Source organism: Bos indicus x Bos taurus, chromosome 12, assembly GCF_003369695.1.
Source record: "Bos indicus x Bos taurus breed Angus x Brahman F1 hybrid chromosome 12, Bos_hybrid_MaternalHap_v2.0, whole genome shotgun sequence".
Lineage (NCBI taxonomy): Eukaryota > Metazoa > Chordata > Mammalia > Artiodactyla > Bovidae > Bos > Bos indicus x Bos taurus.
Genome location: NC_040087.1, coordinates 30,681,029 through 30,704,681, shown reverse-complemented (window position 1 = coordinate 30,704,681; position 23,653 = coordinate 30,681,029). Strand labels below are relative to the sequence as shown.

The 23,653-nt window shown below is 52.7% G+C and overlaps 1 protein-coding gene across 5 annotated transcripts in view; it reads right to left on the bottom strand.

The window, feature by feature from the left end:
- Positions 1-23,653, bottom strand: part of SLC7A1 (solute carrier family 7 member 1) — a 62,642-nt gene that overhangs the window by 27,676 nt on the left and 11,313 nt on the right. For 3 of the 5 annotated variants that reach the window (XM_027557500.1, XM_027557503.1, XM_027557501.1), the window contains exon 2: positions 3,817-3,912. The exons of the other annotated variants lie outside the window; for them this stretch is intronic. The gene's annotated coding sequence lies outside the window, so the exon portion shown is untranslated. The remainder of the gene's footprint in view (positions 1-3,816; positions 3,913-23,653) is intronic. 5 annotated transcript variants of the gene reach the window in all.

Sequence of the window (23,653 nt, the reverse complement as noted above, 5' to 3'; positions counted from 1 at the left end):
GAGAAGAAACTCTCTCGGGAGCTGGGGTCCACCTGAAACCAACCCAACACACCAGCTCCTCGCCACACACACACACACGGGTTCACTTTGTCCTCACCAGAGACCAGCCGAGTCACAGGCCTCCCTCCTCTCCCAGGAGGATGGGTAGACCCCCAGCCACAGTCACCTCACTTTAAGTAGGGAGCCAGGATTTGAACCCACGTCCTCTGACTCCAGGAGCCCTGTTCCATGGCAGGTGCCAGAGTGACACAACTTTGACCAAATATACTCTTCTTCCCGTCTGACAACACTCAACTTTGTCACTTATCTGAAATCCTACAAATAAGGGAGTCACATGAGTTAAGACAACCTCTTTCTGAATGCCACTACTCCTGTCAAGTCCAGTCAATGAGTTACTCACACGGTGGGGTGGATCTGCGTCACCCACCCACTTCCCGCAGCCGCTGGCCAGGAGCCACTGGCTTTGAAGCAACAGGCGCTTTCTCTGGGTCTGAGGACAAGGAGGTAACTGGGGCAGCAAAGCCCAGCAGGGGCCTCAGGGGAGAGTTCTGGAAATCACACAGAGGGCAGGGGCCTGGAGAATCATATGGAGCAAGAGCTGCCAAGGAGACAGATCAAATATTGCGTTGGGAGAGTGCGTGTCTCTGAGAAAAGGGGGAGGACAGAGTCAAATGAGCCTGGCAGCAGCCCTAGAAAATAACAGGAACACACACGAGTGTGCGTGTATGCTCAGACTGATAGAAAATAACAGGAACACACATGAGTGTGAGTGTATACTCAGACTGGTAGAAAATAACAGGAACACACGCGAGTATGAGTGTATACTCAGACTGGTAGAAAATAACAGGAACACACACGTGTGAGTGTATACTCAGACTGGTTGAAAATAACAGGAACACATGTGTGTGTATATACTCAGACTGGTAGAAAATTAACAGTAACACACACAAGTGTGAGTGTATACTGGAAGGAGAATCAAGGCAGTGTCTCTGGACAGATTACTGGCATTTTCACCAGCATTTTAACATTCTTTCAGTGACTGCTTACTGCTTCTAAACTGAGGGGAAGGAAATCTCTTAAAGAGTCCGCCTGGGAGGTACCTGGGTACATGGAGTTTCATTACGTTTTCTCTCTGCATACATGCACATTGAGAAATTCCCAAAAGCAAGAGAGAGGATTTCCTGTTGGGCTGACCCAGAAAACAACAAGGAAACTCCTCTGGAGACCTGCACCCCCAGGGCAGCCCCTTGATGCTAAGACACGGCTGTGTACAAAGTCTCTTACGCGTGATTAGGTTGAGCTATATGAAACTATCAATATTCGGCCAATTTTTTTTAACTAGAAAAACAGTAAAGGATTTGTAATAGGCAGTCGTGGACCATGTCCCTGACATTTCTCTGGGCCTAAATTGTACCATTTGGGGACTTTGCCTGAAATTACAGAAACCAATGTGAGTTCCAAAGAAGAGGTTAAAGGAAAGCGAAGAACAAAGTGGTTTGTAGGTTATTCAAAAGCTGGGAGAGAGAAACCAGCAGACACGTGTTTCTGTGCCATCCATGGTGCGGGACATATGTGAAATTTCAGGTTCACCCTCCCCACTTTTTGGCAGGTCACACGCTCACCTGCCCAAGAGACACAGCTCAGGCCCACCAGGCTGAACAGGTGAGGCTGGGCTGGGCTGCGGGGAGCAGCCAGGAGAGCTGTGGCTGAGCGTCTGAGGGATGTGCACTTGAGATGTAAACCTTTTATGTAAAGGAAGGGTTGAGGGCATCAACCACATACCACCAGGAGGATTAATCAGGTCTTACTGGGCAGGACAGACCCGAGGGGAGACGGTCCCAAACCGCCACCCGCCTTTATTTGGGGAGAATCGACACATTAGCCTTCGAGCAGGGTATTTTGATCCAGCTGACAAATTGCCTGTGTGCAAGCAGATACTCTATCCTTTCCCATATTCCTGCATTTACTCCATCCCTGTCCTCTCCCCTTGGAGCCCCTGGTTACCATGGGGATTACCTGTGCAGGGCTTACTGTGCAGGGATAAGCCCCAGCAGGAAAAGCATGTTTCGTGACAGGTCGTGCTGGTGTGTGTACAGCCTGCTTCTCTGGTGGCCAAGACTTCAGACACTCGCCCCCAAGAGAAAAGCATTTAAAGTCTGAAGGAAACACCGTGGCCCCCTTCCTGGCTCCACACCCCATCTGTCTGCAGGCCAACTCCCAAGCACTTGTTTGTACACTTCCCCAGCGTGGGGACTTTTGTTACATCACACACGTGGGGAAACATCCAGCGGGCAGTAACAGAATTGTCTCCCTCACAGAGAACATGCCACCGTGGACCTGAAGTCACTCCACAGATTTGGGAGCAAGCCGCCAAGTGCACAAGGGCCTGTGGACACCATAACGCATGACTGACAATCAAGAGTCAGGAGAAAATGCAGCGGAGGATCACGGTGAAGCCTGAGATGGACAAAGTGGCCAAGAGTGCGGACAGGAGGCCAGGGCCAGCCTGCGGTACTGAGTGTGAAGGATGGACAGTGGTTACACCGACGTCACAGGCAGAGCCCCTGGCTCTGCTGTGATGGAAGCTCCAGGGCCATGACCTTGAAGACAGGCTGTCTCTCCGGAATGCCACTGGAACCTGACCCCGGGCCTCGCCATAAGCCAGGGCTCATTTTCTGGCCTGCAGTTAACTGGTTCCCGCTCAGTGATACAGGAAAGCTCAGGCATACGGGGCTCACTCAGAGCATCCCCATGCCCACAGGGAGGTCTCTACGTGGCAAAGGTCACAGCTATGCGCCCCCCAGTCCCCTGATGAAGGACTCAGCGAGGGCCACTGATCCTGACTACTGTGTCTTCTCAACGCAGCTCCACACTCAAAATTAAGAATATGAAGGGCCCAGAGGACTGTAGGAATGTGGGCGGGGGTGTGAGTGGGCAACTGCAGTTCTTTTACACACACACACACACACACACACACACCCCTCTGAAAAATTTTGTGATGAATGAAACAGTGACAAAAGTGAAGCCTCCATACTCAGTGACCAGTTTCTTATCTAAAAATAACCTGAACAATAACTGTCCAGCACTTATATAGTAGGATTCTTTTTCACCAAACTACATCCTCTGCCAGATGAAAATATAAGCAACAGGTGAAACTTGACCCACTCTCACTATATTTATTAGGTTTTAATTTTTTGGCTGTACCACATGCCTGCTCTCCATGCCTGTTCCTGTCCCACCTTGCCCCCACCCCCGGACTCTGGGGCTCCAAGGACCAACCTGAAATACACTGGTTACGGCACCCAGGAACAAGCTGTGGGAGAACTCTTGAGGAGTAGAGTGAAAGGCTGAGGACTGAGAGGCATGGGGGCCAGGATGCAGACTGGAACAGGCCCTTGAACCTGAGACCGCAACGGCTCCAAGAATCACAGGCAGATGAGGAAAAGATACATTGAGGCCATGGCGTTATGGCCGCCCGCGGGGCCCAGTCCCTCCGAGGACGGCAGGCCACGCAGACAAAGCCCTGAGCGCGGAGACACCTGCTCCCCACCACGCGCCCTGCACCGAAGGCCCTGCCATCCCAGGACATCAAGCAGTCTGGACCAAGCAGAAGTGCACACAGAAACTCAAGAGACCATGAGAGTGAAGACAAGCCTTTCCAGGTGAGACAGAAGAGCTGACTGAGGCAGGCCAGTGAGATGTTAAAAAGAAGACTTAGGGCTTAGCTGTCAGTTAACTTAAAAAGCCAATAGCCAAGGAAAGGCCTAAATGAGTAACATCCCGGCACCAAGAGCAGACCCTCCTGCTGGACTGCACCTGGACTACGATGTAAGGACTGTCGCCTCGTCACCGGGGGGTCCCTGGTCCTGGAGCGATGGCGTCTCAGGAGCCTCGAGAGGGGGCCGCTGGCTCCTAGGAGGCAAGGGAAGAGACCGCGTTAGACTCCATCTGGGGGCCCAGAACCTCCAAGCCCACGGCCGACACAGGGAGGAAAGCTTCTGTTCAGCTCAGCATCAGAGGGCAGACAAATGGTGGGGAGACGAGGTCCCAATGTAGATGGAGCAGCATGGGTGGGGGGTGCAGAGGGGACGTTGTGGGGCACTGCTGGGGAGAACCCGGGAAACTGGACAAGACGGCCTCCAAACCAGGGGTCCCACCCTGCCACCACTGCAAACATGGGGTCACGTCTCAAGTAAGAACAGCAGCAGAGCATCATCCAGACAGGCCACACCCACACACCAAGGGCACAGAGCCGGCCTGTGCACACTCAGAGGCCCTGAGAAGGGCCAGCCGGGCAGTGAGTCCTCTGGGATGCTGGCACTGAGACTTCCAGGTCAGCAGGGCCAGAGAGCCTCAGCTGCATCCTCCAGGGAACTCGGGACTCCAATCTGTGACCATCCGCTCTCCTGTCCTCGCTGGGACCATGGCATGGCTCCAGTACCCCATTCAGTTGGCACTAAGTACCCGCCGGCCCCAGGGACTTCGGGGCAGGCCCCAGACTGCTCCGATGTGGGCGGGCCCTGTCACCGTGTGCCTGCGGTCCCAGAAGGAACAGATGCGGAGACGGCCAGTCCTCACGGGGCGTCCAGGAAGAACCTCCGGGATGAGACGCCTCAAGTCCTCTGTCTTCCTAGCCGCAGGGTTTCTACTCTGCACGCACTCATGCCCTCACTCACTCAGGAGCAGGAGAGGTTTGGTTATTATGCTTCGTGACCCCAGCGAGGATCAGCTCTGAGCCAAACACACACGTGAAGTTGCTCACCAACAGCTCCAGCTTGTGACTTCAGAAAAGCCAAGTTTCCAGCAGCTGGAATCAACTATTCCATCCCAACCAGCACCTTTCCTCTGTTCACCCTACACTAAGATGCCATTCTTTGCCACTTCCTCCTTTGCAGATGTTCAGACCTACAGAAAAGCTGGCATATTTACGTACTTTTCATCTACATTTTCCAACACTGAACATTTTGCCACATTTGCTGTATCGTTACATACATGCACACTTTTCTCCCGAACCCCTTGAGCGTGAGCTGCAGTGGCTACCATGACACTTGACCTCTAAGTATTCTGATAGCCCACAAGGATGACACTCACCTACGTAACTCTTAACGCTGCTGTTACAGACAAGAAACCGAACATTCGCTCGACAGCCTCTAAAACGCAGCCCGTGATCAAACGTCCAAAACTGACAGTATTGCCAGATATTGTCTATCATGTGCCAAGTACAAGGGCAGTGGCAGGAGCGAGGGTGCGTGAGGCTCAGGTCACAGCACAGGGCGGATGGACACACGATCCTTCCCGGGGATGGGGCACCCACCAGTCTCTATCTCGGCCCAAGAGAAAGAGGCAACTCCACCTGGAGACCTCAGGAAAGGCTTCTGCCACAAGGGGATGCTGTTCAGAAGACGAGTTTACCCGACATCACTCAGAGAGCAGGGTCGGAACATAAAGACGGAGATGCTAGACTACGGCAGCCAGAACCATGCCGCCCAACCCCGATGTCCAGGTCCTACTCATGTGACTACAGCAGGCTACATGACAAGGAGGCTGCAGACGAACAGAGGAGCCAGATGACCTTTGGTGAGATGTTCTCGGGTGGGTCTGATGTAATCCCCAGCGTCCCTGAAGGATGGGGGAGTCCCGGTCAGAGGAGTGGGATGGAGAGGCTCTAGGGGCACTGCCAACCTCAAACTGCCCAGGGCCAGGAGCCAAGGCAGGCAGGCAGCCTCGAGAAGCCAACAAAGGCAAGGCCCTGGATTCTCCCTAGAGCTCTAAGAAGGTACACACCCTCCCAACACCTGGCCTGGAGCCCAGTGACACCTATTTTGGATTTCTGACCTACAGAACTGAAAATAGTAAATTTGTGTTCTTTAAAGATTTTCTTTTTCTTTTTTTTTTAATGTAGAGGCTTGAAGCAAGGCTGGAATCCATCCAAGTGCTGGGGGCTGGGAACAAGTCATGGAGTTTGGCCGCCAAGAGCCATCATTAGATCTATATTTTAGGAGGAAAATCCTGGAATGAAAGGAACAGAATTGATAAGGAAAACAACTGACGATGTTTGGGGACAATGATAAGATTTGAACTATCAAAAAAAAAACCTAGAATTGTGGAAAAGTTGTATCTGTCACCAAGGTCTCAGTTGACGGTTTCCCAAGACTTAAGAGTTTTCTGAGGACACTGGTGGTGATATTAACAAATGTGTTTTTAGATAAACATATACATGTGATGGCTTCCCTGGTAGCTCAGACAGTAAAGAATCCATCTGCAGTGCAGGAGACCCAGGTTCCATCCCTGGAGACCCAGGGTCGGGAAGATCCCCTGGAGAAGGGAATGGCAACCACTCCAGTATTCTGGCCTGGAGGATCCCATGGACAGAGGATCCTGGCTACAGTCCATGGGGTTCAAAAGAGTCAGACACATACTGATCCATACCACCCACATAAGTAGAAGCTCCGTGGAGTTCTCCACAATCTTTAGGACCGTAGGGGGTTCCGAGATCAAACAGTTTGAGAACCACTGCTTTAGGGCTGCCCTAAGGCGTGGACACAGCCAGGCTGACACCGGCCCCCCAGGAAAGCTGCTCTCCAGCTTCCTCAGGCAGGGTGAAGCAGCCTGACTGAGGGCCTCCCTGCCCGTGTCTCCCTGTCAGAGCAGCAAAGCAGGTAAGGGATGCTCAATTTAAGTGCTAGAGAAGACTGCCATACATTAAACCAGGCTGAGCCCACCAGGATTATTGGGGCTGGCATGAAAAGCAAGTAAACTCATTGGCACTGCTTTTCTTTACTCCAAGAATGTTCCAACCGATTCATTCTACTTCGGATTTGAAGTTTCACTTGTTAAAAGCAGGGTAGTAAGAATGCTACAACCACCTCAAACCGAAAGCATCTTATTTCACTTATTTCATCATAAATACAGCAGGCCGTATTCCAACACCATCCTGGACAGGCTCCCAAGGGCACAAGTGTGATCACGACACCACGTGTCTGTGCAACAGGGGACACCCGCACACTGATGGGAAATGTGTTTATGCAAAGTCACCTGGAAACATCAGTGAACACACTTCCACTGAATAACTTATAAATCAAGAGGAATCAGGCCTTCCCATTAGGTACATTGATAGGAACTACTAAACAGGTTTTTTTGCTTTATCTTATTAAACATAATGCACAATTTTTTTTGGTTGGTGTTGTTCAGTTACTAAGTCTTGCCTGACTCTTTGCGACCCTATAGACTGCAGCATGCCGGGCTTCCCTGTCCAGCTGAAGTAGCTGCTTTGCCTTTGAATGAGTCTGTGTTTTGTTCTTCAAGCCACAAGTGTCTTGAGTGTCAGACACAGTCGTGGAACCCAGGGACACAGCAGTGAACTCATGAGACCAAATTCCTGCCTCTGAGAGTTTATGTACCTCTTATGATTGGAACATCTTTGAAACATATGGATGAATGAAATATCAACAGGAAGAACATGTTTCTGATTCATTAAAGCAATTCCATGAAATTATTAGAAATAAGATGAGCCCCAAATACACAAGCCAGCGCTTCATCCCGCCAGGTCAGATCCGAGGGTCATGGTAAGGAATGAAGCTACAGGAACATGGTTCAAGGCCTTACGGGGGGTTCTAACAAGTCTTCTGACTCCAGCCAAGTACCACAGCCAGGAGCCCACAGAACAGATGAGGATCTCCTGAGGGGATGCGCAGGGGATGGGATCCTGGAAGGAGAGCATCTTTCATTTGAAAAAGCAAATGTTAATTAAATTTTTCCTTTGGTGAAAAGTTTTGAAATTCCAGCATGATTAAAGGGAGCATGGGCAAAGAGGCTGGTGATCACTGAGAAGGAGTTAATATCCTTCCTGGTCCAGGAGAGAGGGGATGATGGGCTCAAAGCCCGAGTGCTGGACAGAAGCCTCAGGGTCTCCAGAACCGGAGCAGGGTGCCCTCCAGGCACCACCCAGGATCCAAAACTGTCCTCTGAGACCCTCGCACTTTGTCCTTCCTTCCGTTAGGACCCTGTGGGATGGGCACCGTGGGGATACGTCCAGAACTGACATCACGGCAGCTACGCTCGCCAGAGCCTCGTGCTGGTGACTCCACAGGGCCTTCCCAACCACAGGAACCTGGGAGCCATCCCCTCTGTCCTGAGCCTTCCAGCCTGAGGCTCTGCATTTGGGATTTACCCAGAAACGAGCAGACTGTAGTAACCGAGATAATACGCTCGCGAGGGCAGACCTGGCCAGGACCAGAAACCCAAGTACTCTCTACACATCGTGGCCCCTGCCCTCCCCCGACCCACACCGCCTGCCACCTGGATCTCCACCACAGCAGGACCACACACACTCACTCACAGGTTCTCAGTGAGAAAGGATGGGCTTCCACCTGAGGACGGGGGATGGGGGCTCATGAGGACAGGGGGTCTGACTGCTGTTACTAGTGGTTTCCCGGAGAAACTCATGGAGCAGACTCCAGTGTCCAGTCTCCCCCAAGTTCCAGTGTCCACCCTGACGCCACCTTTACTTGGGGCCGACACCATTTCCTGCCCACCCCCTAAGGCAGCGACAACACTTATGCATAAAAGCTGTTTGAAGGACCTTACAACATATACAGACGAGTGTGGTTCTACAATGCCTACTGGGGAAAAAAAATTACAAACTCTAAAGGAAATGCGGTCAAGGAAGCAGCAAGATGTCCATCCAACTCCCAACCCTGCAATAATTAAAATCACTGCAGCCTTTTCTGGAGCAAGGAAAGCCCACAGTCTGATGATTCACCCTCCCTCTGAGATGAGAGATACTTCACAACAAGGTGACTGAGTCTTTTTTGACTGCATGCTGTCGAGGAGGGGAAACCCGCCTCACAGTGTGGAGCTGAGAGCAAGTGCTCTGCAGATGCGTTTATTTTTAATGAATTGGTTTTTAAAAATCTTTTAAAGTAATGTTTCAAAATTTAAAAACCTACAAACAATTCTGGGGATAAGCACGTATTCACAAAGAAACCAATACCTTGTCCCCAAACCAAGACTGAGAATTACTAAGAGGCAGGCAGATTAAGGGAAAAAAGTAAAAGATGAAAAAAATGAACTGATGACCAAGCTCCACTCCTTACAGTGGTTCTAAGACTGAACCTGGTCTTGAAGACGCGTGGGAGCGTGTTCACTGAGAGTCACGTGAGATGCTCAGAAGTCAGCGGGGATGGGCTGCTGGGAGGCATCCCCGCCCCCAAGAGAGAAAGGAACCAGGCAGCATCTCCCACTGATGCTTCACAGGTGGGGTGTGAGGCTCAGAGCAGGTAAGAAGCTCAAGCTATTCTCAGGCTCCCCTGCCACTCTTGTTATGAAAAGGTCATTGCATCAGAGTCTGAGTGGGAAGGAGGACCGTGGACTCTGAGATTCTGGATGAACATGAGGAGGCGATCCACCGCCACTCTTGCTATGACTCTGAGATTCTGGATGAGCACAGAGGAGGCGAGGCCCGCAGGTGGGGACAGCAGCTTCCGCCCCAGAAAAGCTCCACCTGTGAGCCTGCAGCCAGTCTCGATTTGTTAACACCTGAGAATCCAAGTGACGAAATCTTAGACTCTACGACTTGAACAGGACCAAATGGCCACCTGATGCAGAAGTCCTCGTGGACTGTAAAAGGAAAAAGTGAGCAGGGCAGGAAATGTGTGGCAGAGAGAGAGAGGAAGAGGGGCATAGAAAGCATGCAGGCTTTCCATTCAGTCATTTCCCTCCAACACTGCAAACACGCTCAGCAACCAGACTCCGAACTCCACCGCTGGCCCAGCAAAGATGGGCACGCATCTGGGGGTCAGGGGTCTCCCCAACGAGGACAGCAGCATCATGACGGCTGACGTTTTCGTGAAGTGCCTACTTTGTCCCACTGGAACACAATTCCACTTCCAGAAAAGCAGCTTCATAAAGTAGGGGGAAACTCGGAGTTGTGGCTCAAACCTCTGCTCAGCTGACTAAAACTGCTCTGATGCTTCTGAAACTCTATGTGAGACTTATCATAGGTCGCCCAGGGCAACAGGCCATAATGTAATTACAGTAAAATCAGACACAGTGACGTTCCTCCCACTGAGCAAACCATCAGAGGCAATGGAAAGAGGAGAAATGGTTTCTGAAGACAACCTGACTGGGTTTTGACTCCCAAGTACCTGATTGACCTCTCGTAGGTTACTCTGAACCCCTACTTCCCCACTTCTGCAATGCGGAAACCACTGTCGAGCTCACAGAATTGCTTAAAAATAATTAAAAATTGAGATTATTATCCCTATAGCTACATCAAGCACTTCTTAAAAATCAATGAATCGTTAGGGAGACTTTCTCTGAATAAGGGACATAAGAAGAAATACTTCCTCTTTGCTTCCTAGTTTTTCCAACTGCACAGACTCCTGGCTGGCACTCTGGAACTTCTAGCCCAAACAGCTACGTGAGCAACACCAACACACACATGCAGCCGGGGGAGCCACTATTTAAAGGCATCCTCCCATTCAAGTGAACAGCCATTTGACTATGAATATCAGCCCTTACTGATATTCAGTCAGGCTTCCGCAGTGGCTCATTTGATAAAGAATCTGCCTGCAATGCAGGAGACCCAGGTTCGATCCCTGGGTCGGGAAGATCCCCTGAAGAAGGAAATGGCAACCCACTCCAGTACTCTTGCCTGGAGAGTCCCATGGACAGAGAAGCCAGGCAGGCTACAGTCTGTGGGATCGCAAAGAGTCAGACACGACTGAGCGATTAACTTTCACTTTTTCATCAGCCCTTACAAAGTGTGTCACTATTTTCAAAGAATCCGCTCATGAATGAGCTGTTAGGTCGACAATGATGCCTGTTCTGAATTTGGACATTTGTGGCTTCTGTCTGCCAATGACTTACCCCAAAGAGTTTAATAAAACAGCATCTCTGCCAGTGAGGAAGTGACGTACTGCTGGAAAGGTGAAAGGGCTGCTCAGGAAGAATTGAACACAATATGAAAACTCCAGGGCTTTCTCCAAAACAAGCAGCCGAGAGGAGGCCTGGGGAACCTCAGGATGGAGTTGTCGGGGTGGGCCAGGGGGAGGCCGGGCCAGGCATCCCGGGACAGGACGGGGCGTGAGGAACATGGAGTCCCAGATAAGCGGGCGGAGGGAGCCAAGGTCGGGGCGCCCACAGTCCAGGCTGACCTGCAAGATCTCCTCTGACTTGATGATGGTTCCCCCGTAAACACACACTTTGGCCCCACGCAGATACCCTCTCCTGAGACTCAGAAAATACAACGCCTCATGGCCTCTATGCTCGGGATTCCCTGAGGCCCTCTGCCAGGGCCAAGGGAGATCTGGGCATGACCAGGAAAACACGCCCATGTGCGGGGAGGATGGCGTCTCTCCACCACACTGGGTGGGCCCCCCAGGAGGAGACAGCAGGCCCCACTCCCGGTTTCTGGGTAGCCTCGGCAAGTTACCCTCTCCTGCCCTCTTAACCAACGTCTCCTGTCTTTGAGACCCTATGGTCTGGGGCCAAGAACCCTTTACCTGTTCTCACTCTCAGAGGGCAATGGGTAGGCTCACGACTAACCCATCGCTTTGACAGATCAAAGCCAAAGCAACTTCCCCTCCTGGGGCCCAAGAGACGATGCCTATTACGTCAACAGAGCCTAGGAGGGGAACGTGGTGATGACGGCACAACAAGGTGAATGGGCTGAATGCCACTGAAATGTGTAATTCAAAATGTACAACAGAAAATACATATGATTCAAAAACTGAAAAGATTCCTCAAAAAATCAGAGTCATCGCCATAGGACACAACCGCTCCTAGATATCTAACCAAGATAAACAAAAGCCTATAAAAACACTTTAATACACACATTTGCATACAGATGTTCATAGCAGCACTTTTCACAATGGCTGAAAAGTGGCTGAACAACCCCAAAGCCCATCAACTCATAAGTGGATAAACAAAATGTAGTCTATCCATTTGCTGTCGTTCAGTCACTAAGTTGTGTCCAACTCTTTGCAGCCCCATGGACTACAACATGCCAGGCTCCCCTGTCCTTCACTATCTCACGGAGTTTGCTCAAATCCAGGTCCACTGAATCAGTGATGCTATCCACATGAGGGAATATTATTCAACCTAAAGAGGAATGAACGTGGATGAGGAACGACAACATGGATGAACCTTGAAAACATGCGAAGTGAAAGAAGCCAGTCACAAAAGGCCACACGCTGTGTCAGTTCAGGGACACGAAAAAATCCGGAATAAAGACAGAGGAGATGAGGGCTTGCCTGAGTGGGTGATGAAAATGTTCTGAAATTGTGGGAATGGTTGCCCAATTGTGGATATAGTAAAGCCACTGAATTTGTACTTCAAATGGACGAACTTTATGCTGTTAAATTATATTCAGTAAAGCTGTTAAAAGACAAGAGGCACCCAATTCACAAGAAAAGTATGGCTTTTCTATCAAAGGTGGCCAAGCAGACCCTGCACCTTCTATACGAGTTCAGTTGCAAAAGCAGCACTGTGTCCCCCATATTTTAATTCTGCTCAAGTCAAAACTCTGCCACTTCCCCCCAAAATCAGTAATTATAGCTCTGGTTGCAGTTGGTAGGACAACCTCCACTCTATCTGCACAAGCCACTTATACGTACCAGTCATTTTGCTCTGAGAGTTTCACGAACATGGACTTAGCTCCTGTTCCATGAGTCCCTCCCTACACTGCACTCCCTCGTCCTTCATTCTGTGACACTGAACACAAGCTCCAGTTTCAATCCAGAGCTTAAGATTTCATGGTCACAGGGCACAGAATACTTTGACTGAGGACACCTGCAACAAAGGTTGGTCTAAGTGATGCACACGGTTTAAGATTCCAGCTCACACAGGGCCTGGGCTTCCCTGGTGGTTCAGACAGTAAAGAATCTGCCTGCAATGCAGGAGATGGCAGGTTAGATCCCTGTGTCGGGAAGACACCCCTGGAGAAGGGAATGGCAGCCCACTCCAGTATTCTTGCCTGGGAAAATCCCACGGACAGAAGAGCCTGGCAGGCTATAGTCCGTGGGGTCGCAACAGTCAGACTTGACTGAGTGACTAACACCTTTCACACAGGGTCCAGGGGAGAGGGGACCCCTCTCGCTCTGTGTGTGACTATGGTCCAGGACCTCAGAGAAAGCAACCAATTTAATAGAGAATCAGCAGAGAGGAGACCATCATCAGGCAGCAAAAAAATCTAACCAGGTCTCTAAGCACCAGGAGAGTATTTTCTAAGACTGCCAAGGTGCACCACCAGGACAAACAAACCACCCGAGAGGTGGGGACGACACACCCAGCTTGAGAAGCTGCAAGGAAGAACGCACAGGAGGCCAACTGGGGGCCACTTCCCGAGCTGAGTGTTCAGGGTGCTGCCGAGACTGGGTCACAGCCCTGTCTGCCGACTCTGCAACACCTGACACCCACCTTACTCTCGAAAATGCCCACAGGGGCTCCTCCAACACACTGTAGGATAAAGACGTCTAAAAGAGATTCTCAATTGAATTTAATAAAACCTGAGCAGCTGGTATGTCACAGACACAGCCCGGTTACATGACGTGAATTAGGCTGACACAAAGAAGAGGTGGGGATGGGGCAGGGGGGTCGGGGCAGAAAGTTCCTGACGCGACACAGAAGGCCCCCCAGCCACCACAGCCTCACTCACACACCGCACCGCCTGGACAGGCCCACAGGGTGGACACCCACCCCCCTGGCGGCTTCAGCCTGCATATGAACCCCTGGGCAGGTGTGGTCGCCACGTCTTGACCGCACGGGAGACACCGTGAGCTCGGACAAGCACCAGTCCCCCATTCCCCGAGGGAGAGTCTTCTGTCTTGGTTTCACCCCCTGAAAACCGGGTAGAGCGTCTTCAGTTCAGTCTCTCAGTCGTGTCTGACTCTGTGACCCCATGGACTGTACCACGCCAGGCCTCCCTGTCCATCATCGACTCCTGGAGCTCACTCATCTCATGTCCATTGAGTCGGTGATGCCAACCAACCATCTCATCCTCTGTCGTCCCCTTCTCCTCCTGCCTTCAAGTCTTCCAGTCTTACCCCTCTGATACAGCTCCCTACCCACCCACCCCGCCTTGCTTCCCACTGTGAAGACCAGAGACCAGAGAGGCGAGACAGAGGTTAAAGTCTCAGACAAAACTGGGTTCAGAACATGGCAGGTGAGTGACTTAATCTCTGTGGGCTCCCTTTTTCCCCACTGCAGGCTGAGACCAGTCCTGGTTCCGGTCACCTCCCAGCGACGGCAGGGTGGGGAGGAAGGGGTTAACACCGCGGTGCCCGGAGCGCGGCTGGCACACCAGTGCTGTCATGAGCACCTTCTTCATCCATGTGGGATCTTACCAGCAGCCCCCGTGCAAGACGAGCCAGAGGGTAAGCAGGTCCTCCAAACAATACCTGTTCTAGTCTATGACGGGGTTCCGTAGCTGACTAAGCGCTGTGCAAACATGCGGTTTAAAAAACAAAAATAAGCTTATTGTTTGACGTATTTCCCTCTGCACCTGTTTAGATAGTTGCAGGTTTGAGGACTACTGCCTCAAAATAGGTAAACTGACTTAAAACTATTAAGAATATATATATACAAGGAAATGAACTGTGTGAAGAAATGGACATACACATTATAATCAGTATTGAGTTTAGAACCACTGACTTTTATTTCTGGATCTGTAAACATCTCGGGTTCCACGGAGCTGACGGCCGCGGGGTCTGTGGCGCGTGGGTCTGGGGCTGGCCGTGGCGGTGACCCTCCTGGTCCCCGCTGTCCTTTAGGAGCCGGGACCCGCTCGGGCACCCTCTTCGCAGGTGATGGGTCAGATGGCTCACCTGTGAAGGGGGCTGTGGGCTGAGACCACTCCACCCAGGGGCCTCTTTGCCTGTCTGGCCCTTGGGCCCAATCCGGCTGTTTTAGGAAACGAGATGCTCTGTTTCACCTGCTCTCGGCAGGGCGGCCGCGCCCACCATGAACCCCGGCAGAAAGCGATGCCCAGTCATGAGGCCGCTTTCCTCCTGCCAGGAGGTCTGGATGCTCACAAAGCCCTGTGGTTTGTTTTGCCAAACTGCACATACATTGAATGGAAATGTTTGTTTTCCATGTCCCGCTTTACGTCTCTGCAGACAAGTGATTAAAGAGTAATTTCAAGGGCATTTTTTCCGCTCATCCCCCTCTAACCTGGTTACATCACGCTGCTCCACTTCCTGCCTTTTAACTTATGTTTCTGTCGGCGTATCATCCACTCTTCTTTGTTGACCTTTCCGTGCACAGCATTGCTTCAAAACCCTTCTTCAAAGGAGAGGTCAGTGTGAAATGTCACTAGGAAGAGTGCCAGATGGCCAGTGGCCAGGGGCACCGGCTCCAGAGCTGAGCCTACCTGTGACTCGGGCGCCAGAGGCAGGAGGCTGGACCCCTGGACCTACCGCCGGCCACACCCACACCCAGAGAAGCCTGGTCCACCCGCCCAGACCCCCCGGGACCCTCCATCCAAGAGCTGCTCACAGAGCACCCACTGCACGCACGCACGCACACACACCCTGTTAGGCAATGCAGGCGACAGAGAAAGCTCTGTGCTCCCTGTTCTGGAGGTTCGTTTCACAGACAGAAAGGATCTGTTAAAAAAATGTACAGAGGGAACACGTGGGAGGACTTCCAAAAGGTGGAGGTGGGAGAGGCTGGAAGAAGCCAGTAAGGTTACTGCACAGAAGAAAAGACGGCTGAGACAGGGCGGTGGGGGAGGATGCGCTAAACCGCTGATACTGGAGGCAAGAGATGGAAAGGCAGCCAAGGAAACTGATGTCTCAAGCCCGGGAGACCGAGGACCATGAAGAGGCAACGTCAGCAGTACGTTTTCGGGTGCAAAAATCTAAGTTTCTGCATTCCAGGTGAGGGTGAGACCCACACAAGATGCTGTGACCTGCCGTTCTGGCTCCCCAGTCCCCTCCGCTCTGGTTTATAAAATACAAGTGATCGGAGGCATGTGACAGCCATGTGGTAGCCACACAGGGGCCCTGAGCAGCGGACTCCCCTGACGTGGAGAAAGGGGTGTGACTCCGTGTGTCCCCTGGGGCCCCACCCTCCCCCCTCCAAACAAGGCCAGACCACAGGCGGGACACCACTCACCCCAGCCTGTCACGTGAGCAAGGACAAGTAATGGCTCAGTGTAAGTGTGCCCCAAGTGTATCATGACTTCGTTCCAAATACCGCCCGTAAATTCTTTTTCAGTATTAAAAAAGTGAATACTAAAATGGATCCATCGACTGTCTACAACTCAAGTTTCTCTTCGTGTCCAAATTTAACTGGGCATCCGACCAGTCTTCTTATTTGCTCAGCCTGGTGACCCCCAGCCTGGTGTCCGCGGCCCAGGCCTGAGCACCTCGCTCCCACCCCAGACCCTCCTTGCCCCTGACCCTCAGCTCTGACCCACAGACGGCCTCTCTGCAAAGGCCTTGCCCCACCTCCAACATAGTGTGCATGGAGGACGCCCCCATCACAGACCCAGAAAAGGACAGAATCTGCAAGAAAAGGGAAAACCGCCAAGTATATGAAATACATCGGGGAAATGGGTGGGGGGGCTCCTGAGAGCACACAACTGGGTCTAATTAGGAAAGACTGGCTAAAAGGGAGCAGTTTCAGGAGGGATGAAGATAGCTGCTAAGAGCCTGGCATCCTCTCCAGTTGGCTTAATCACAAAGAAATGGGTCCTTGGCTGGCGGCCTACATCTTCGCAGCATCTGCGGGGAACCAACCCCCCGGAACGCGGCCCACGAGGGTCAGCACTTGGGTGGCTCGGCCAAACGCCTGTGGCAGCTGACCAACGTCTGCTGAGTGAGCGAATGAGGGAGTGGATGAGTGAATCTGGACTTCTTGAAGAACTTGTTCAATGAAATTTTAAAATCATCGAAAAATCCAAGTCTAGGGTAAATCTTCCACTCCCTGGCACACCTCACCAGGGCAGCTGATATTCTTTGCTTTTTAGCCAGTTTGTCAGCTGAGAATTATTTGTACTACGAGTTACAAGCATCTGTGCTGGGTCTAAACCAAACAAACGAACCCAAACACCTGCTCGTCCACCCGACGAAGCACCTGTTAGGATTCACACGCAGAGCCGAGGGGCAAGGCCACCCCCTCCCAGACAAGAGAGAACCTTGGTCCCAAAACGTTTTTTTTCCTACGGTCCTTTGTGTGACCATTGTAGCTGGTCTTTAGTTACGGGAGCGCCTAATCAAACAAACATCTGAGAACACCACAATTTTCTTATTTATACATAAAAGTATTATTCAACCCTGTTCTGATTTCCCTTGCTCTGGCTTGGAAAGTGTCCCAAGGACGCCCTAGCCAAACAAAAAACTTCAAAAAAAAGAGGACGACATATATTTTTAAAAGAGGGTACTGCACACTGTTTCCCAGATAAATCCCTGGTGTATTTTGAGTATTTTATAAAGAAACTTTGGCTCTGCAACTATGAACTTCCCATTCTGCTAACAGACCGATAACTTAGGGTTTACAGACACTTTCGAACCTGGACAGTGGACGCTGGGTGGAGCCCTGGGATACAATTCACCTGGTGTCCGGCAAACCTGCTCTTACTTCTGCTGCTAAACATTCAAGTATTTCATGATGGGGTTAAAAAAAAAAATGGCTAAAAGCGAGTTTAATGTACAAATCAAGCCAAAGGTTTTTCATACCAATGTCTGAAGAGTTAAAATTCAAACGGGGTCTATGCTGTTAGTACAGTAACGTGTCTTTTCAGACTCAGCCCAAAAGAACCGATCTCTGTCCTTGCGTGGGGGACACAGGTGCCAGCTCGGGTCATCCCCCTGCTGCCTGCAACCTCCATTCTGAGCTGGACATACACGTTTATCATTAATTTTCAGCAAACGTCATCAAGGCTCTGTGCTGCCTAGAGTTGCCGTGAATAAGAGCAAACATTCACAGGAAGGGCCGAGTCAAGGAAAACAAGACTCTTCGATGGGGGGAAAGGCCCACACGACCGCCTCAGTCCATCTCAGGGCTTGGTCATGCACCACATCACTGCTTCCCGGGGCCCCCAATCCCCACTAAAGGCTAACAACACCGATCTCAGATCAGACCTACAGGACCTCCCGGGGCTGCAGGATGCAGGCTTGGAAGCCATCTGTTGGGGGTCACCAGCTCCCCCGTGCCACCAAGGACCCGTTGATGCAGGCACATGGTCTTCCCAGATGAAAACATGCCGGGTCTGTCGACATCAAGGAGTGAACAGAGGAAGGAAGAGTTCAGCCAATGGGAACCGGCACACACTGACCGGGAGCTGAGAGCGCAGCCCCCGGCCGATGCCTCCAGTTGGCCGCTCCCCCGACCCAGGCCCCAGACAGTTGGACAGGTAGTGTCCATCTGAAGGACGCAGGTGCCGGGCTGGAACCCGGGTCCATCCGGGAACACAATTCCTGCTCCTCCCGCCTCCACCCTGGTGGCTCTGGTGGGAGCCACCCTTGCCCCGGCTGGTCACCTCCACTGCCGAATCTCTTTATCGATCGTGTACGTGCGTGGTAGTCGCTCAGTCCTGTCTGACTCTGTGACCCCATGGACTGTAGCCTGTCAGGCTCCTCTGTCCATGGGATTCTCCAGGCAAGAACATTGGAGTGGGTTGCCATGCCCTCCTCCAGGGGATCGTCTGGACCCAGGGGTCAAACCCAGGTCTCCTGCATTACAGTCAGATTCCTTACCCTCTGAGCCACCATGGAAGCCCAATTTAAATGCCAAGATGAACCTTCACGAATTATCAACAGAGCAACACAAGGTCAACTCTAGAATTCAACTGCAATTCCATACTTAACACGGTCTGCTCTCCCGAGGCCTGACACGGCTAAGGTGCAGTGACCCTGACAGTCAGACAGGGCCCCGCGCCTCTCCTCTGGGCTGCCCCCTCTGCGGCTGACTCTGCTCTCGTGCTGACCTGGCGACGGTCCAGCCCGTCTGGGTCAGGTCAGAGAAGTAAGAATGGGGCACTGACTATAGGGGAGTGGACGGGGGTGGAGGACGCCCTGGAGACAGCCAAGGAACCTTCCAGACTGTGGTTCCGAGAGCGGGCTCCTCATTCAGACCAGAGGGCTGTGCCCAGCTTGCTTCAGGGGGACCCCAGGGTGTGAACAAGATGACTCGGGTGGGCACCATGGACACCAAGTGTGTCCTGCTCCCCCAAAGCCCACACAGTCCTGACTCAGAGTCCCAAGAACAGAAAGAAGGGTATCTCAGTCACACGGGGCAGCTCTGGCCAGAGTCCTATCCCTGGGGAAGCTCACAAAGCACGCTTTGTACAGGGGCCTGTCCCATGACAGCATTCCCAGAGATTCGCAACAACCCCGGCCCCACGGGCCAGGACAATCACATCCTTCTCACGTCCACTTTTCCTCTTCCGCCCCCGCTCCTTCTGGGCCTGTGGGTGACCAGCCGCGGAAAGCACTGTGTTTTCTTCCTTTACACTGAGACCCTTGCAAGTCCTGACGAGGGCCCAGCCCACCATCGGGGAGGGCCAGGAACCCAGGGTCGCCTCGCCCGCCGGGTCACCTCTCTCTCCGCTGGCACTGCCAGACAGGGCGTTCCCAAATCATCCCCTCCCAGCCCACCGACGTGCTCTCCTCCACCCTAAACAGAAGCCGAGCCTTCTTAGCGGTTTGCAGACTAGCAGTTTCCCCTCTCCTGTAACACAACCCTTGTCAGATTCTGCCCAGAAAGCAGACATTCGAGACATCTGAACCACGGCTGTGCAATCGAAGGCTTCTTGCAGATCTGACCATCTGCCATCCTCTGTCTCTGCTGACGCTGACGCCACCTTGACCCCACAGCTGAGTGTGCACGGCCTGACGCAAGGGTGTGTTATTTTCACACGCACGCACCTGCGTGCCTAAATAGGCGTGCTCGGCCATCTCCGATCCTGTCCACCAAGGCAAAAACTAAAGGACCTTAGGCAGAAAGCCCGCCCTTCAAGGGGCTCCTGGAAGTTGAGACCCAGGAAAGGCAGCCAGGCATCCCGGGGTCTGTCTCCAGGCTGATCCACCCCAGAGGAGCAAAGACAGAGGAGCAGCGGTGGATGGAAGGCGGCCTGGAGGCAGAGGGAAACCCATGTGTGGGACACGCCTCTCGCCTGCTACTACTTCCTGTGGCACCGCGAGGGCCCACCCACACTAGGAAAGCGGTGATTCTTCAGTATCCAAGTCTGGCGGTCCATGTGGATGCCGGTCACCAGGTGGGGTGTTTTTGTTGTTGTGTTTTTTTTAATAACAGCCACTCTGCTCCTTCTAGTCGTACAAATCACCCCACTCTACGTTTCTGGGCTCACACAGGCCAAGTGGCACTTCTCAATCAAAACCTTCGCCAGTGTCCTAACTCGAGAGCTTCTGTTTTCTGCTGCATCGGATTTGTACTGTCCCTACTTTTACACTGTGGACACTACACTGCTCCATGCAGCTCTTTAGTCTCCACTATCACCCATTTCCTGCTGAGGGCTGGAACCCCTAAAGTGAGTATCCTGATTCGATCTCTTTCAAACCCAGAAGCAGAGAGCGTGGCCCTGAGGTCAGGAGTCAGGGGTCAGGGTTAAGACTTGCTCAGGGTCACTCCATCTGTGGCCTGGCCAGTGGCAAGGAGGTCTCTGGACTTGCAGGCCCCTCAAACTGCTGGGGAGGCCTTCCCCGGGGCATGAGAGAAGAGTGTGGTGAGTCCCCAGGCGGGACCCCAGGACGAGGCAGCAGGGTCAGGGGGTTCCAGCCCCAGCCCCTGCGGCCCTCATGACACCACACCTGGAACCCAAGACATCCACGACACTCCTCTTCCTGCCACAAGTCAGCCCTCGGCCCCGGAGACGACCCGCGAGCAGGCGGGGGGTGGTCCGTCCTCCTCCACAAGCAGTCTTCACACGTTAACACGTGTCTCCTCGCTGGCTGCTGTCCTGAGCTGTCAAGACCGGGCCCCCTCAGTGGACGGACATCCCCTCCGCCAAGGTAACAAGTGTCAAAAAGCAGAGGGATTATTCAGGGCCCAGCCACGAGGTCTCACCCATGTGACGCGCTGCTCATCCTAACACCTGGTGAGACACATAAATAATGTCTCCAGACACAGAAGAGAGGAGGAAAGCTGTTTATAAGACACTTTGCATGAGGCGCCAGGAATGAAATCTGATTTTGCCCGAGAAACAACACTGTGGTGACGATATAAAAGAAGCTACTAACGATCATGGGATCAAGGGCAGGGGTCAGTCCCCCACCTCGACCCCCACCAGACCCTGCCATGGACACTGCCGTCCACAGCCCTCCAAGAACATCCGGTAATGGCTCATGGTTCTTTACAGAAGTGATCACAAGTTCCAAATTTTAAAGAAAAAACATCAATGATGTTTCTATGTACGATTTAGCCTTCCAATGAACACGTGGATTAATGAGCCAGATAATAAAGCAAAAATAAAACCCGACTACAACTGAATGTAACAATACTCCACTTCCACCACTGTGCCCCTTGCTATCTCCCCGGGAGTGGGGGGGACATTTAGACTGAAGAATTATTCCAGTATGGCGTCTCCACAGCATGTGCAGTGAGGAAACAGGCCGCCTTTAAAGCTTGCTGAGAAGAAGCTGATCTGCTTGGTGGCCAAGCTTGCCTTTCATCCCCCAACACAAATCCATGCACTGGGCAAGAAGCTCCCACCTGGACGGTTGTCAAAGACAGCCAAGCTCCCCTTGACCATTCAAAGGCCAGTGACCAAGGCCACACCCCTGGGGCCTCAGGGCTGCCGGGGGAGGATGGACCCACACCTGAGCACCAGTCCGTTCTGGAAACTTCCTCCAAGGCCGACGGAAGGAAACTGCAGGGGCTTCGCACCTGCACGCCCACCCGGGCCTATGCCCCACCTCTCCAAGTGGCGTCCTGGGCTGAGGTCTCAGGAGCAGGGGGCCCTAACACCGTGCCTCCCGGCCCGCCCCAGGTCCAGCAACACCGGACCCGTAACAAAAGGTCCTGATAGCTCCTCTTCCATTAAAAACCTCCCAACTAGGAGAGAACAAGGGGCAGCCTCTCCTTAGCCCCACCGCAGCCTCCAGGGATACCCTACATACCAGTCCATGCCTCCTCCATCACCTCTTCCACCGCCACCCCTGGGATGGGCTCTTCTCTGGACAGAAACCTCCTGAAGACTAACCCTCTGCACACCAACCTGACCTAGAGCTCACAGGCATGAACACCAGGCAATGTTCTAAACTCATTTTACATCCTGAATCCTCAGCACAGCCTGCAACGTGGGGGCTATTACTGTCCCCATTCTCCACATGGGGAAACTGAGGCAGAGAGCTGCTGGCGGGCCCACACACGGAGTTCTCGCAGCTCTTTCTGGGCCGTCCTGTCCCCTCCCAGGGCCTCTCCCCGGCTGGAGCTCCACCCCTGCAGCCTGACTCACGACTTCCTCTCTGCTGTTGGTGGCAAACAGATAACCAGGCCGGTCAGAGATGAATGGGCCCTGGCCCCTCCCATCACAAGGGCGCCCAAATAAACGGTCCAGGAATAGCAAGTGCTTGGGTTCCTGGAAGGACATCTTTTGAGTGTCTGCTCCACACCACGCTCCACGCCGGGTGCCAGAGCCTGGCCTCAGGGGACTGTGGTCCAAGCACCACTGAGGTCTCCTTGATGAGGTCCGGCTGCCAGGAGTTTGACAGATGCCAGTGACCCGAGAGGATGGGGAGTTGCTAGGAATTCTGCCCCTGGCCTTCAGACGCAGACCTGCAGGCCTGGGAGATCCCTGGGTCTGTGTGCAGGCATCTGAGACACTGGAGGGCTGGAGGGCTGATTTCAGGATGTGAAAGGCCCTGGGATCTCATGCAAACTTACACACTTAATGCACCTGTATTCCTTTTCTCCATCCTGACGTCGCCCCTGCGGCCACATCTGCCCCGCCTGCACCAACACATGAGTTTCAGTTATGGGTGGAAGGCGAACTGTAGCAAAGAAGAGGCCACGTGGCACAAGGCAACATGGGTCTCCTGTACTGTGCACCATCTGCCCAGGCATGGTGAGGCCTGCCCCCTCGGTTTAAATTTCTATTTTTATTAGTGCACACTCTGCAGGTCCAGACACTAAGAGAGTCTGCATGGAGCGGGATGAAGCCCACGGACCACACGCATGTTAAAGTGAGCCGTGGAGCCCTGCTGGCTGGAGGCAGTCTGGGGGAGACGGCGGTTCTAGGAGAAGTCCCTGCACCATCACTCGCTGGAACTGGGGACCATGCTGCTTCCTCCTGCAGAGCCTCAGAGCTCTCCCTCCATCCTGGGTGCCAGCGCCTCACCTGGGCAAGACAGTGTTTCTGGCCTGTGCACAGCCATACACCTTGCTGGAAAGGGAGACCCTGCCAGGGGGCGAGGGCGCTGAGCCAGCAACCCCCAGGAGGCTCCAAAATCTCCCGCCACCCGGAGGCTCTCCAGGCGATTCTGGGAGCTGTAGACAAGTTCATGGTGGCTGAGCTCTCGCCAGAACTCATCAGACCACAGACCCAAGAGTCTTTCAAGGATGAGGACTGAATCCTAGCGCAAATTGGATCCGATAATTTTCCAAAATTCTGCGTGCATCAAACTCTGACACTCACGAGATGCTCTTCCCACTTCAATACAGATTACTCACAGAATTGGGGAATGTTCTT